Source organism: Gossypium hirsutum, chromosome A10 (assembly GCF_007990345.1).
Source record: "Gossypium hirsutum isolate 1008001.06 chromosome A10, Gossypium_hirsutum_v2.1, whole genome shotgun sequence".
Classification (NCBI taxonomy): domain Eukaryota; kingdom Viridiplantae; phylum Streptophyta; class Magnoliopsida; order Malvales; family Malvaceae; genus Gossypium; species Gossypium hirsutum.
The window spans coordinates 97,845,303-97,863,038 of record NC_053433.1 but is presented as its reverse complement, the minus strand read 5'-3'; the positions used below and the strand labels follow the sequence as shown (position 1 = coordinate 97,863,038).

Below are 17,736 nucleotides of genomic sequence, written 5' to 3'. Positions count from 1 at the left end.
GAAGACTAAATTTTAAAGAAGTTAATACCGTTAGTGCTCGGGTTGCCTCCCAAGAAGTGCTTATTTATAGTCCAAGCTTGACTTACCTCTCCGTTGAATGATCATGGTGGTTTGAGGAGTTTATACTGCTCATTCCTGTTATCAATCTCATCAAAATAAGGTTTTAAACGGGTGTTGTTTACCTTAAAAGTGCCGAACTTGGGATGACTCACCTTGATCGTACTGAATGGGAAAATGCTGAGTACCGTAAGAGGGATTTCTTCATTCAGTGTGGTAACGACAATGTGGGGATCTTCGGCATCTAAAAAGACTCTATCTCCAACCTTAAGTTGATTTGGAAAGGTATTGAGCTCATTTTGTCGTAGATTCGGTTTGTCGGGTGTTCTTGGTTTATGTATCCGCCATTCATCTAGCTCCTTGATTTGTAGCCTTCGATCTTCATGAATAGGTCCTCTACTATTGCTTGAGAATGGCTCATGTACTTCTTTCAGACTCATTTCCTACAAAGAAGGTTGCACCATATTGTCAATTTTAGTAGAATGGTTTAGACGATCACCTTCAATTTCCAATGTGTTGCCGGAATTGCGAGCTTGAAGGGTGATTGTTTCTTCTCCCACACGGAGTGTGAGTTCACCTGTGCCAACATAAATAATTGTTTTAGCAGTTGCTAAAAAGGGCCTTCCTAGAATCAAATGAGTGTTGCCATCCTCCTCTATGTCTAGAACGATGAAGTCAATGGGAAATATAAATTTATCGATTTTAACCAGCACATCTTCAATAATACCCCTAGGGAATCTTATAGTTTTATCTGCTAATTGAATACTCATCCTAGTTTGTTTGGGTTTCCCTTGACCTAGTTGCTTAAACATTTTGTAAGGTATGACGTTGATACTAGCCCCTAAATTTACTAATGCATTATTAACATCTAAACTACCAATTAAGCAAGGAATCGTAAAATTCCCTAGATCTTTTAATTTGTTCGGTAGCTTATTTTGCAGAATAGCTGAGCACACTGCGTTTAGCTCTACATGCGACGCCTCGTCCAACTTCCGTTTATTTTCTAAAAGCTCATTTAAAAATTTCATTGAGTTTGGCATCTGCGATAGAGCTTCAATAAACGATAAGTTAATGTGTAATTTTTTTAAGAGTTTAAGGAATTTACCAAATTATTCATCTGAGCAGTCTTTCCTTGTCGCGTTGGGGTATGGCACATGAGGTTTATATTCGACATTCACTGATTTGTTTTTATTTTGACCTACCTCACCTTGACCTTTGCTTACCACAGTTTCTTGCCTTGGTTCTGGTTCAGGCTCAACGACTCCTTCGTCATCTTGAATATTAATTACGTTGAGCTGTTCCCTTGGGTTGGGTTCAGTATTGCTTGGCAAGCTACCTTATGGTCGTTCGGAGATTAGTTTGGAAACCTGGCCTATCTGAGTTTCGAGCCCTTGGATCGACGCTTGTTTATTTTTAAGTGCTGTCTCGGTGTTCTAAAAATAGGTTTCTGACACCGATATAAACTTTGAGAGCATCTCTTCAAGGTTTGACTTCTTTTCCTGTTGATTGGGTGGTTGTTGAAAACCCAGAGGATGTTGTGGTCTTTGATTTCCTTGACCGCCTCATGAGAAATTGGGATGGTTCCTCCAACCTGCATTGTTAGTGTTACTATATGGGTTATTTTGGGATCGAGAGTTATTGTTACCCATATATTGGACTTGTTCCTCCTCGATGCTAGGGTTGAAGGGTTGATACTCTGTGCATGCTCCTCCTCCATTCGTCTCACACCTCCTTACTGGATGTACTTGAGTAGAACCAAGTAAACCATCAATCTTTTTATTTAGAAGTTCTACCTAATTTGACAGCATAGTAACCGAATCGACGTTATAAACACCTGTTGTTTTAGTTGGCTTAGTCCTCATGACTTGCCACTGATAGTTATGCAGTGAGATCTCCTCTATAAACTCATGGGCATCTTTGGGTGTGATATTATTGATGGTTCCACCAGCAGCTGCGTCAACCAGTTGTCGAGTCGAAGGATTCAGGCCATTATGGAACGTTTGAACCTATAGCCAAAGTGGTAACCGATGGTGAGGGCACCTTCTCAGTAAGTCTTTGTATCTCTCCCATGCATCGTAAAGAGTTTCTAAGTCCATCTGCACAAACGAAGAGATATCATTACATAACTTTGTTTCTTAATGAAAAAGGGAATAACCGAAGAAGAATGGCATCATCAGAAACACCATTAATTTTAAATGTATAGCATAGTTCCAAGAAGTTTACTTAGTGAGCGCTGGGATCCTCATCCTGCAAACCATCAAACTGAACAAATTGCTGTATCATTTGAATAGTGTTAGGTTTTAGTTCAAAAGTATTTACAGCTACAGCAGGTTTAACTATGCTTGATTCAGTTCCTGTTAAAGAAGGTTTAGCATAATCATACATAGTTCGTGGAACAGGATTTTGATTAACCACAGTTGCAGGAGGTAGCTGATTGTCTTGGATTTCAGCCATCTCTTCGGTTGCGGGTTGAGTATCGTCCTCTTGCTCGTTCTCTATGTACTTAAGCTTCGCCTTATTTCTCTTTGGTTTCTACGAACAGTACGATCGATTTCTTCTTCAAAAAGTAGTGGTCCTGACGAGTTTTTTCTAGTCAGAAACTATAAAAACCTGCCAAGAGAAAGAAAAAAGTAAATAAATAAATAATAATAATAAGTTAAATTAAATTAAATTGCAAGAAATATAAATGGCTAAAGTAATAAAAATTAAGCGTTCCTAATATCTTAGTTCCCCGGCAATGGTGCCAAAAACTTGATAGCGTGATTTCGTGATAGGTTTTAAATATTTATAATTAATCGTTCTTGTAACTAACTATTATCGCGATGTAGGCAAGTGTACCTATCGAATAATAGTATAGTTTTAGCAAGACCGGATTGTCGAAACTAAAGGAACTAAAAGTACTAGTAATGACTGTCTTTTTATTATCAAGCCTAAGAATAAAGAGGTTTTGTTTTAACTAACTAATTATCTAAACTAAGAACTCATAGAGAATAGAATTGGGGAACTTTGGGAAAATCGACTGAATTAAGACAGTACCTAAGGAAAAATCCACCTAGTCTGTACTTGTTATTCTGGCTCCGAATCAGACGATTTACTCACTAAACATGTTCTGTAGAGATCCCTAAATTATGTTATTATCCCTATTCAAGACTAATAACGTCTAACCCCTAAATTGAATAATTGAAACCTTTCTCTAATTAACGCCCTAGGGTTGCATTAACTCGATCTATGGATCCCCTTATTAGGTTTCACCCTAATCCGGCAAAATCTTGTCACCCTATGTCTAGGCACGCAAACAACTCTACTTAATTATGACAAATGTACTCTTAGACAGGGTCTATTCCTCCTCTGAATAAGAGCTTATCTTGAATCAATATCCTGGGATATCAAAACAAGAATTAAGAACACATATTTAAGAACAAGTTAAATATTTATCATACAATTCAGAAAATAATAACAAGATTCGTCTTAGGTTTCATTTCCCTTAGGTATTTAGGGGTTTTAGTTCATAACTAAATAAGAAAACATCTCAGAATAATAAAGAATACAAAGCATAATGAAAACCCAAAACTCTTGAAGCGAAAATTGAGGAGAGATCTTCAGTCCTGATGGTGAATCCAGCTTCTGAGATGGATCAATCGACTTCCTTGGAGTAATTCCTTACTCCCTATTCTGTGTCTCTCTTTTCTTCCTCCTTTAGGGTGTATTTATAGGCTTTGGAATTCCTAAGAGCCCTCAAAATTAGCCTTTTTCGAATTGGACTCAACTTGGGCTCGGCAGAGACACACTCGTGTGACACGCCCGTGTTCGATTACTTCAGGCCGTGCTCAAGCCTGCCAAATTGACACGGCTGTGTAGTCTGCCCGTGTGAGGAGGTCCAGGCCGTGCTAATTTCGTACTTTGGCCCATTTTCTTTGTTTTCGGCCTGTTTCTCGTTCCTTTCGCTCTCCTATGCTCTTCTAAGTATAAAACATGAAATTAAAGCATTAGGAGCATCGAATTAACCAATTCTAATGGGAAATCATCCATAAAATGCGTTAAACATGGGGTAAAAATATGTATAAATTACGGTTTATCATGTGTGTTCAAGGTGCCCATGACAGGTATTTCCAACAAGATGGATTTCTCTTTCGAGAAAATAAGCTATGTACACCCAAGGATCAATTAGAGATGTGCTGGTTCAAGAAGCACATAGTGAGGGATTAATGGGCCACTTCGGCATAGCCAAAACTTTGGCTATTTTACAAGAGCACTTTTATTGGCCGAAGATGCTGTGAGATGTGGTTAGAGTGTATGAGCAATGCTTAGCTTGGAAGAAGGCTAAGTAAAAAATTCAGCCACATGATCTATACACTCTTTTGTCGATTCCAGAAGCACCATGAGTGGATATCTCCATGGATTTTGTCCTAGGCCTTCCTAGAACAAAGAATGGCAAAGATTCTGTATTTGTGGTAGTAGATAGATTTTCAAAGATGGCTCACTTTATTGCATGTAATAAAACTGATGACACGTTAAATGTTGGTAATATGTTCTTTAAGGAAATCATGTTTGCATCGTATTCTGAGGACCATTGTTTCGGACCATGATGCTAAGTTCCTTAGCCATTTTTGGAGAACTTTGTAGGGTAAGCTTCGCACCAAGCTTTTGTTCTCAAAAACTTGCCATCCCTAAACCGGCGGCCAAACAGAGGTTGTTAATCGAGTTTTATCAACCTTGCTGCGTGCCATAATTCGAAAGAACTTAAAAACTTGGAAAGAGTGTCTACCATACATTGAGTTCGCTTACAACCGATCAGTGCACTCGGCTACCAAGTATTCGCCATTTGAAGTGGTATATGGTTTCAATCCCTTAACTCCTATGGATTTATTTCCTTTACCTTCTAATAAATTAGTGCATTTAGATGGCAGGAAAAAGGCAGAATTCGTTAAATAATTGCATCAACGAGTTAGGGACAACATTGAAAAAAGAACCGAGTAATATGCTCAAAGGGTGAACAAGGGACGCGAACGAGTAATATTCGAACCTGGTGACTGGGTTTGGATCCACATGCATAAGGAAAGATTTCCAACCCAAAGGAAGTCCAAACTCTTTCCAAGGGGTGATGGTCCTTTTCAAGTTTTGGAAAGGATTAACGAGAATGCCTACAAGTTAGATCTACCAGGTGTGTACGGGATTAGTGTTACTTTTAATGTTGTTGACTTATCCCCTTTTGATGTAGGTGACGATTAGGGGACAAATCGCCTTGATGTGGGGACAAATCCCCTTTTGATGTATATCTACAAGGTCATATTACTCGGTCTCGTGTTAAGAAGTTTCAAGATGCCATTGCAAGTTACATTGATCGAGCTTGAGGAGGGGAGGTGGCCGAACTCATCAAGCAAGCATAGAGCTCAACACTATTCATTCCATACAGCTTATTGCAAGCTAATTTTAGTGAACTAACTGTTTGAACCAACTGGTGCATTGATTGCCATTAAAGAATGGAATGAATTTAAGACCAACAGTTGTTATGAACTTCTCCAAGTGACTATTTAAAAAGTTCAATGGACAAGGAGCTATTAACACAAGCCCATTCAGTTTCCAAATGTTTTCACATAATGGTGGCTGTTCCAATTCATCTATTCACCCCTTTTGACCGTTTTTATTCAAGCATTCACACAAAGGGGGCTGTTCGTGTGCCAAATGACATTAATTTTGGTTGCTGCTCATTTCACTGTCCAAGGAGAAATTAAAAGGCTGTTATGACTCTTTAGCTGATCAAGCATTGAATCAAGTTTATTCAACTCATTAGAGTTAACTATTAGCTAAATAGGAAGATCAAACATTCTGTCCATTGTTGTTCCTTATATTAGAGTTCATCAAAGGTCTTGTAGTTTTTAATTAGCTCAATTAAGTTGAGTGTGTGTGTCTACTCAGTTGGGGTTTGTCTCATGCCTATAAATACTTTGTTTTCAGCTAGTTGAAGGGACTTTTGGACCAAATATATGAACTTTTGTTTTATTGTGAGAATTCAACTCTCATCGTTCTTTTTGGACTGAAACAACTTATCAAGCTCAACTTGTGGCATCATTCTTCCTTGTTATCCGAACTTATCACTTCCCAAAGTGTGGCGTTCGACCATACCATCGGCCATACCATCGGTTCCTATCTTGCTAGATAGTGGGTCGAGGTTAGCCAAATTATCTAAGAATCAGGTCAACAATTCCCTTCATTGTTGGTTCACTTTTGGCCTTAGCTGAATTACTCCATTAGCTAATTTAATTATCTTTCAAACCTTATCTGAACCTATAATTTCATCTTTTCTAGTCTACTTTTTTAAAACTCAACACTTGCTTAATTTCACAATTGGGCAATCTAAACGACTTGAATCAACACCGAATCAAGCTCGTATTATCATCTTAGTATATCAAATCAAAGGTGTAGTCTCGACATGCATAATCGAAGCAAGTTCTAGAATAACAAATCAAGTTGACACACTCATAACCAATAATAGAATGAGCATGAAAATGTATGCTCTAAAGGCTCAAAATCTCACAAAAAAATCATGGTTTTTCTGTCAAACTTGCAAATTTAAAACATCAATACAATGTAACACCCCGAACCCGAGACCGACACCGGAGTCGGACACGAGATGTTAACAAACTTTGAAAAATTTTTCCAGACACTGCCCAGTCTGAGTACTAGTCGCTTCAAAAATCATATCTTGAGTTTCACAACTCAAAAATCAGTTTTGTGATTTTTCCCTGAAACTAGACTCATGTCCCCACCTATGGATTTTTTTCTAGAATTTTTGGTCGGGCCAATTAGTACAGTTTATTAGTCAAAGTCTCCCATGTTACAGGGGTCGACTACACTGACCTTTTCCCATTACGACTGGGATATCTCTCTGCACAGAGCTTCAATACTGATGCCGTTTGTTTCTATGGAAACTACACTCAGAGAGGAATCCATACATATATGGTATGACCCCTAATTATCTCTGGTCAATTTATAGTGAATTTCCAAAGGCGGAACAGTGAATCCAGAAACTGTTCTGGCCCTGTTCCACAAGAACCCGAATATCTCTTTCTGTACTGTTCCTATAATTGTTTAGTTACTTCCATATGAAAGTAGATTCATCAAGGTTCGATTACATAATTTATTCACTATTTAATTCAACTCCCACGAATTCTTGTGATTTTTCCAATCCACACCACTGCTGCTATCAGCTTCTGTTTTTAAAGTGAACCTTACCTAATTTGGGGTTTCATGGACCAACTAGGGCCTTGTCATACATAAGCCCACATATGATCATACTTAGCCATTCTAGTGGCTGATCATTTGCTCAACACTTCCATTCCAACATAGTTACATCATGAAACCATCTATACATTCATAAATACGAATGGTCTAATGCCATACTCCACTTCTACAAGCCATTTTCGCATGGCTGTACACTTATACATTTCATAAAGTACTCGAAAGACCACAATGGGTAGTCCTATACATGCCATAACAAAATTCAACCAAAATAGTACCCAAAAGAGCCTTTGATAGTGTGGGCGACTTCGACTTCAAGATCCCGAGTCCGATAGCTGGAGAACCAAAAATCTATAAAACAGAGGAGCAATGTAACGAGTAAGCAATTTATGCTTAGTAAGTTTGAGCAAGGAATTCCAGCATAAACAAAGAATATCACACATTTAGCTAAACGGAATATTTCATAATACGCAATTTATCGATATTAAACTTGCTTCACAACATTAACAACCCTTATGCACATACACAATAGACTAACTTAGCCGAAGGCCGATAGCTCGTTTATCAACTGAGCGAACATTTATTTGTGAGGGCTCGATTTAATTCAACACATACGTAACATATCCCCATATTGGGATGTTTTTCGAGTATTCGCTGGAATTTTACAGCAAGCTCATTCATTACCAAATCACGTACCTTCGGGATTTAACCGGATATAGCTCCTCGTTCAAATGCCTTCGGGACATAGCCCGGTTTTAGTAACTCACACCATGCCTTCGGGACGTAACCCGGATTTAACAACTCGCACGAATGCCTTCGGGACTTAACCCGGCTTTAATAACTCGCACGAATGCCCTCGGGACTTAACCCGGATTTAGTATCTCGCACAAAGGCCTTCGGATCTTAGTCCGGATATATTCGCTTAGCACAAGCCTTCGGGACTTAGCCCGGACAGCATTCAATTAATCATGCACATCTAACAATAATTCATGGTACATTCATATTTCATTTTCGTTTACGAAACTCAAACACAAGGCACATATTGTCCTTGCACATTCGGCTCAATAGCCACACATAGAGCATGATTTAATCACATCGAAATTTAAGCTCTCTTACTCAAGAACTTACCTCGGGTGTTGTCGAACGATTCCGCTAGCTATTCAACCACTTTTTCCTTCCCTTTATCGGTTTTATTTCCCCTTTGCTCTTGAGCTTAATCAAACAAATAAATTGATTTCATCATTTAGGCATCAAAAGATGAACACAAGGCACTTAGCCCATATTTATACATTAGACATTAAAGTCTCATACATGCAAAAATCATGCATCAACACAACATATTAGCTAATTTCTTTGCCCTTGGCCGAATATGCATGTCCATTTTTGGGGTCGATTTCAACACTTAATACACACATATACACACTAGTAAAGCATCCTCCCCCTTTTCATCAATTTAACACATGCATTGCTCATCAACATGCAAAGTTACATTCGGCCTTAGCACACATCTTGCTAGCCGATTCTTCTCCATTTAGCAACCAATGCACATATGTGCTCACACAAAAAAATGCTAAAAAGGAGGTTCAAGAATCATCAAGCCATCATCACATGCATCATTAACAAGCTTCATATTTTGCATGCAATGGCATTAACACAACCTCCACCTAGGCCGAATCTTAACTCATCCTCATGCCTCATCACCACAACATCAAACATCAACCAAGAATGATTCATCCATGGTCAAGTGCCATTTCCATCACATAGCAAGATTTAGACCATGGGTTAGGTAGAACTCAAGCTAACAACTAAAACATGCATGCCTCTCATGGAACATCATCAAACATACCTTAGCCTAGCTACATGCATGGCCGAATCTCTTCACCTTTCTTCTTCTTTCCTCCTTAAAATTTTTGGCCAAGGATGAACCAAAGGATGAGAAAATTTTTCTTTGTTTTTCTTTCTAGTTTTTGGCAAGCATGAAGATGAGAAAAGGATGAACAAAATCCCCCCCTTTCTCTTCTTTAGCTCACGGCAATGGGGGGACAAACACTACACACACATTTTTTTTTCTTTTGTTTTCCATTTCTTTATTACCCATACTCCTTATTTTATTCTTCCACTAACAAAACATGTTTCATGACATGTTTTGCCCATCCTTCCTTGTCATGGCCGGCCACTACTCATTAGGGGGGGGAAATTTGACATGCAAGTCCCCCCCTTTGTCCACATGCACTAATAGGTCCTCACACATTGACCTATCACATTTTAGAATTTTCTCACATAAGTCCTATTGACTAAATTCACATGAAATCAACCAAATTGAAGCTTGAAATTTTCACACATTCATAATTACATATTCTACACAATAAGTATCACATTCAAACATTTCGGTGACTCGGTTTAGCGGTCCCGAAACCACTTCCCGACTAGGGTCAACTTTGGGCTGTCACAACTCTCCCCCACTTAAGAAATTTTCGTCCCCGAAAATCTTACCGGTAAATAGGTTTGGGTATCGTTCTTTCATCGAGCTCTCGGTCTCCCAAGTTGCTTCCTCGATCCCGTGTTTGAGCCATAACACCTTTACTAGCGGAACTCTTTTGTTTCGCAACTCCTTCACTTCACGAGCTAGGATACGCATCGGTTCTTCTTCATAGCTCATGTCGACTTGAATTTCAACCTCTGATGGGCTAATTATATGCGATGGATCAGATCGATAGCGTCGAAGCATCGAAACATGAAAGACGTCATGAATCTTTTCAAGCTCCGGGGGCAAAATCAATCTATACGCAACCGAACCAACTCGTTCGGAGATTTTGTACGGCCCAATGAATCTTGGGCTCAACTTGCCCTTACGGCTGAACCTGAGTATCTTTTTCCAAGGTGAAACCTTAAGGAACACTTTGTCTCCCACCTGATACTCGATGTCTTTTCGTTTCAAATCTGCGTACGATTTCTGACGATCCGTGGCTACCTTCAAACTTTCACGGATTACCTTTACTTTCTGTTCAGCATCTCTAATCAAATCAACTCCGAAAATTTTGCTTTCACCGAGCTCGGTCCAAAGCAATGGTGTACGGCATTTACGACCGTACAAAGCCTCGTAAGGTGCCATCTTAATACTTGATTGAAAACTATTGTTGTAAGCGAATTCAATCAAAGGTAAATACCGTTCCCATGAACTACTGAACTCGAGGATGCAACATCTCAACATATCCTCAAGTATTTGAATTATCCTCTCGGATTGACCATCGGTTTGGGGGTGAAAAGCAGTGCTAAAATGCAGCTTGGTACCCAGAGCTTCTTGCAATTTCTTCCAAAATCGTGAGGTGAATCTCGGATCTCTATCCGACACGATGGAAACAGGTACCCCGTGTAATCTCACAATTTGATAAACGTACAATTCAGCTAGTTTCTCCAATGAAAAATCCGTACGTACGGGGATGAAATGAGCCGACTTAGTCAGTCTATCAACAATAACCCATATCGCATCCTTCTTACTTGCTGACAAGGGCAGTCCAGACACAAAGTCCATTGTGACTCGATCCCATTTCCACTCGGGTATCATGATCGGCTGGAGTAATCCTGAAGGCACTTGATGTTCCGCTTTCACTTGTTGACATATCAAACATCTCGAAACAAAGTCGGAGATGTCCCGTTTCATACCATGCCACCAAAATTGACGTTTCAAATCGTTGTACATTTTCGTACTCCCCGGGTGAATTGACATTCGGCTACAATGGGCTTCGTTCAGAATCATCGAAATGAGTTCCGAATTCCTTGGAACACACAAACGATTTCTGAACCTCAAACAATCATCATCATCAATTTGAAACTCCGATTCCTCGTTCGGAAAACACTTAGCCCGTTTTGCAACCAATTCATCATCGACTTTCTGAGCTTCACGAATTTGGTGAGTCAATAATGGTTTAGCTTTTAATTCAGCTACTAACACACTGTCTGGTAGAATAGACAAATGCACGTTCATCGCTCGTAAAGCAAACAATGACTTCCGGCTTAAGGCGTCCGCAACCACGTTAGCCTTTCCCGGGTGGTAATCAATGACAAGCTCGTAATCTTTCAACAACTCAAGCCAACGTCTTTGTCGCAGATTCAAGTCTCGTTGAGTCATCAAATATTTGAGACTTTTGTGATCCGAAAATACATGGCACTTCTCACCAAACAGATAATGTCGCCATATTTTTAAAGCAAACACGATGGCAGCTAGTTCGAGATCATGGGTCGGATAATTCCTCTCGTGTGGCTTCAATTGTCTCGACGCATAGGCCACGACTCGACCTTCTTGCATCAATACGCAACCCAACCCAAGTAGGGATGCGTCACTATAGATGACAAACTCTTTACCTGATTCGGGTTGCACCAAAATTGGAGCTTCAGTCAAACGAGTTTTCAGTTGGTCGAAACTTTTCTGACATTTCTCCGTCCACTCGAACTTAACATCCTTTTGAAGTAGCTTCGTCATTGGTGTGGCTATCATCGAGAAACCTTTCACAAATCGTCGGTAATAACCGGCGAGCCCCAAAAAGCTCCGAACTTCAGTAACATTTCTCGGAGGTTTCCAGTCCAGTATGGCTGAAATTTTGTTCGGGTCAACTCGAATACCCGACGCGGATACCACATGACCCAAGAAGCTAACCTCTCTTAACCAGAACTCACACTTACTAAACTTAGCATATAACTGCTTATCCCGCAAAATTTACAGCACTAGCCTCAGATGCTCAGCATGTTCGGTCTCGTCTCTTGAATAGACCAAAATGTCATCAATGAACACCACTACGAACCGGTCCAAATACGGCCTGAAGATCCGATTCATCAAATCCATAAATACTGCAGGGGCATTAGTGAGCCCAAACGGCATCACTAAGAATTCGTAGTGACCATATCTCGTTCTGAAGGCAGTTTTAGGAATATCTGAATCTCGGATTCGCAACTGATAATAGCCCGATCTCAAATCTATTTTTGAGAACACTGAGGCTCCCTTCAGTTGGTCGAACAAATCATCGATGCGCGGCAACGGATATTTGTTCTTTATCGTCACTTTATTCAGCTGACGATAGTCAATGCACAACCTCATGGTTCCGTCCTTCTTTTTCACGAACAATACTGGTGCACCCCAAGGTGAGAAACTTGGTCGAGCGAAACCTCTATCCGTCAGTTCTTGCAACTGAGCTTTCAACTCCTTTAACTCGGTTGGTGCCATACAATACGGAGCTATCGAAATCGGCGTAGTCCCAGGTACAAGCTCAATACCAAACTCTACCTCCCGAACAGGTGGTAAACCCGGTAATTCTTCCAGAAAAACATCCGGGTATTCACAAACCACCGGCACAGATTCGGGTTTCTTTTCTAATTCTTTGTCACCAAGTACATACGCAAGGTATGCTTCGCACCCTTTTCTTACATATTTCTGTGCCAACATTGCTGATATTACAGCTGGCATCCCCTCTAAGTCCGCAGACTCAATTCGGACTACTTCGTTATTTGCACATCTCAAATCAATAGTCTTGCTCTTGCAATTCACAATCGCATCATGCGCGGTCAACCAATCCAAACCAAGGATAACATCAAATTCATCAAACGGCAAGAGCATCAAGTTCGCCGGGAAACAGGAACCTCGAATTTCCAGGGGACATTTCTTACACACTTTGTCGACAAGCACGTAACGACCCAAGGGATTTGACACCCGAATTACGAACTCAGTAGACTCAATAGGTAAAGTCTTACTGGATGCTAAGGTTTCACATATGTAAGAATGAGTAGAACCGGGGTCAATCAAAGCAATTACATTAGTATCAAAGAGGGTGAATGTACCGGTAATAACATCAGGCGAAGAAGCATCCTCGCGGGCACGTATAGCATAAGCTCTAGCAGGCGCACGGGCTTCGGATCTGGTTATATCATCTCTAGATCCTCTCTGACCACCACCAGCATTGCCCATATTTCCAGATGGTCTACCTCGAGCAGTGGTAGCACCCGGTCTCCCACTCTGATTTGCATTCTGCCCCGACAACTTCGGGCAATCTTTAATGAAGTGGTCCACTGATCCGCATTTGTAACAGGAGCGGTCAGGAAATCTACAACTCCCCGAATGCCATTTACCGCAATATCGGCATTTCGTCCTGTCTCGACGTTCATTCCCAACACTGGCGACCGAAGTGCCTCGTGTACCCACAGGGGGTCGATCACGATCTCGTCCAAAAAGGCCCGAAGTGCCTCTAAACTGGCCCGCATCATCTCGAAATCTCTTCGATGTCTGTTGAAGAGACCTCCCCGAGGATCTTTTACGAAACTCTCCAGTTCCCTCATCAACTCTTTGCTTTTCTTTTCTAAGCTCTTCGGCTTTACAAGCTCGTTCAACAAGTACCACGAACTCTTGTATTTCAAGAACGCCAACGAACATTTTTATATCTTCATTCAGCCCATCCTCGAAGCGTTTACACATAATAGCTTCGGACGAAACACATTCCCGAGCGTATTTGCTAAGTCTAACAAATTTTCGCTCGTAATCAGTAACCGACATGGAGCCTTGCTTAAGCTCAAGAAATTCCTTCCGTTTTTGATCAACAAATCTCTGACTGATATACTTTTTCCGAAACTCAGTTTGGAAAAACTCCCAAGTTACTTGCTCTCGGGGCACAATAGAAGTCAGAGTACTCCACCAATAGTACGCAGAATCACGTAGCAAGGAGATAGCACACTTTAGGCATTCATCGGGTGTACAAGATAGCTCATCGAGTACCCGGATAGTGTTGTCCAGCCAAAATTCAGCTTGCTCGGCATCATCGCTATCCATAGCCTTAAATTCAGTAGCCCCATGTTTTCGGATTCTGTCAACTGAGGGCTTATTTGACCTTATTTGGTCCGTTACCGGTGGTATTGTAGGTGCGGGGGTAGTATTTGTCGGGAATGGAGGTTGTGGAACAGCCATATTAGTTCGAATGTATTGGTTAAACCAATCATTCATCACGCTATAGAATGCTTGTCTAGCTTCATCATTCGGATTACTAGCATTAGGTTGAGAGTCTGCCGGCACTGTCCCTTGTGCGGGAGCAGGCGCTACACTCTCAAGATCATCAGCTACCTCTCGGTCACGATCGGGATCCATTACTATAAATAAACACATTTACAATTGTCAGAAATCACCACACTATCAAGTAATCACATAAAATGGCATGTATAGCTAGACCCAAAATATTACGGTAGTCCTAGAATCGACTAAACCTGGCTCTGATACCAATAAAATGTAACACCCCGAACCCGAGACCGACACCGGAGTCGGACACGAGATGTTAACAAACTTTGAAAAATTTTTCCAGACACTGCCCAGTCTGAGTACTAGTCGCTTCAAAAATCATATCTTGAGTTTCACAACTCAAAAATCAGTTTTGTGATTTTTCCCTGAAACTAGACTCATGTCCCCACCTATGGATTTTTTTCTAGAATTTTTGGTCGGGCCAATTAGTACAGTTTATTAGTCAAAGTCTCCCATGTTACAGGGGTCGACTACACTGACCTTTTCCCATTACGACTGGGATATCTCTCTGCACAGAGCTTCAATACTGATGCCGTTTGTTTCTATGGAAACTACACTCAGAGAGGAATCCATACATATATGGTATGACCCCTAATTATCTCTGGTCAATTTATAGTGAATTTCCAAAGGCGGAACAGTGAATCCAGAAACTGTTCTGGCCCTGTTCCACAAGAACCCGAATATCTCTTTCTGTACTGTTCCTATAATTGTTTCGTTACTTCCATATGAAAGTAGATTCATCAAGGTTCGATTACATAATTTATTCACTATTTAATTCCACTCCCACGAATTCTTGTGATTTTTCCAATCCACACCACTACTGCTATCAACTTCTGTTTTCAAAGTGAACCTTACCTAATTTGGGGTTTCATGGACCAACTAGGGCCTTGTCATACATAAGCCCACATATGATCATACTTAGCCATTCTAGTGGCTGATCATTTGCTCAACACTTCCATTCCAACATAGTTACATCATGAAACCATCTATACATTCATAAATACGAATGGTCTAATGCCATACTCCACTTCTACAAGCCATTTTCGCATGGCTGTACACTTATACATTTCATAAAGTACTCGAAAGACCACAATGGGTAGTCCTATACATGCCATAACAAAATTCAACCAAAATAGTACCCAAAAGAGCCTTTGATAGTGTGGGCGACTTCGACTTCAAGATCCCGAGTCCGATAGCTGGAGAACCAAAAATCTATAAAACAGAGGAGCAATGTAACGAGTAAGCAATTTATGCTTAGTAAGTTTGAGCAAGGAATTCCAGCATAAACAAAGAATATCACACATTTAGCTAAACGGAATATTTCATAATACGCAATTTATCGATATTAAACTTGCTTCACAACATTAACAACCCTTATGCACATACACAATAGACTAACTTAGCCGAAGGCCGATAGCTCGTTTATCAACTGAGCGAACATTTATTTGTGAGGGCTCGATTTAATTCAACACATACGTAACATATCCCCATATTGGGATGTTTTTCGAGTATTCGCTGGAATTTTACAGCAAGCTCATTCATTACCAAATCACGTACCTTCGGGATTTAACCGGATATAGCTCCTCGTTCAAATGCCTTCGGGACATAGCCCGGTTTTAGTAACTCACACCATGCCTTCGGGACGTAACCCGGATTTAACAACTCGCACGAATGCCTTCGGGACTTAACCCGGCTTTAATAACTCGCACGAATGCCCTCGGGACTTAACCCGGATTTAGTATCTCGCACAAAGGCCTTCGGATCTTAGTCCGGATATATTCGCTTAGCACAAGCCTTCGGGACTTAGCCCGGACAGCATTCAATTAATCATGCACATCTAACAATAATTCATGGTACATTCATATTTCATTTTCGTTTACGAAACTCAAACACAAGGCACATATTGTCCTTGCACATTCGGCTCAATAGCCACACATAGAGCATGATTTAATCACATCGAAATTTAAGCTCTCTTACTCAAGAACTTACCTCGGGTGTTGTCGAACGATTCCGCTAGCTATTCAACCACTTTTTCCTTCCCTTTATCGGTTTTATTTCCCCTTTGCTCTTGAGCTTAATCAAACAAATAAATTGATTTCATCATTTAGGCATCAAAAGATGAACACAAGGCACTTAGCCCATATTTATACATTAGACATTAAAGTCTCATACATGCAAAAATCATGCATCAACACAACATATTAGCTAATTTCTTTGCCCTTGGCCGAATATGCATGTCCATTTTTGGGGTCGATTTCAACACTTAATACACACATATACACACTAGTAAAGCATCCTCCCCCTTTTCATCAATTTAACACATGCATTGCTCATCAACATGCAAAGTTACATTCGGCCTTAGCACACATCTTGCTAGCCGATTCTTCTCCATTTAGCAACCAATGCACATATGTGCTCACACAAAAAAAATGCTAAAAAGGAGGTTCAAGAATCATCAAGCCATCATCACATGCATCATTAACAAGCTTCATATTTTGCATGCAATGGCATTAACACAACCTCCACCTAGGCCGAATCTTAACTCATCCTCATGCCTCATCACCACAACATCAAACATCAACCAAGAATGATTCATCCATGGTCAAGTGCCATTTCCATCACATAGCAAGATTTAGACCATGGGTTAGGTAGAACTCAAGCTAACAACTAAAACATGCATGCCTCTCATGGAACATCATCAAACATACCTTAGCCTAGCTACATGCATGGCCGAATCTCTTCACCTTTCTTCTTCTTTCCTCCTTAAAATTTTTGGCCAAGGATGAACCAAAGGATGAGAAAATTTTTCTTTGTTTTTCTTTCTAGTTTTTGGCAAGCATGAAGATGAGAAAAGGATGAACAAAATCCCCCCCTTTCTCTTCTTTAGCTCACGGCAATGGGGGGACAAACACTACACACACATTTTTTTTTCTTTTGTTTTCCATTTCTTTATTACCCATACTCCTTATTTTATTCTTCCACTAACAAAACATGTTTCATGACATGTTTTGCCCATCCTTCCTTGTCATGGCCGGCCACTACTCATTAGGGGGGAAATTTGACATGCAAGTCCCCCCCTTTGTCCACATGCACTAATAGGTCCTCACACATTGACCTATCACATTTTAGAATTTTCTCACATAAGTCCTATTGACTAAATTCACATGAAATCAACCAAATTGAAGCTTGAAATTTTCACACATTCATAATTACATATTCTACACAATAAGTATCACATTCAAACATTTCGGTGACTCGGTTTAGCGGTCCCGAAACCACTTCCCGACTAGGGTCAACTTTGGGCTGTCACATACAATACCTTAATTCAGGGAAACAACCTAAAAAATTTTAATTCTAAAATAACTTATCATGCTGACTAGAAATTACCA

General features: G+C 40.3%; 1 non-coding gene across 1 annotated transcript; it reads left to right on the top strand.

The window, feature by feature from the left end:
* Positions 1-2,079: 2,079 nt before the first annotated feature.
* Positions 2,080-2,186, top strand: LOC121209220 (small nucleolar RNA R71). The gene has a single exon (XR_005904337.1). It is a non-coding gene; the product is annotated as a small nucleolar RNA R71 (small nucleolar RNA).
* The last annotated feature ends 15,550 nt before the right edge of the window (positions 2,187-17,736 follow it).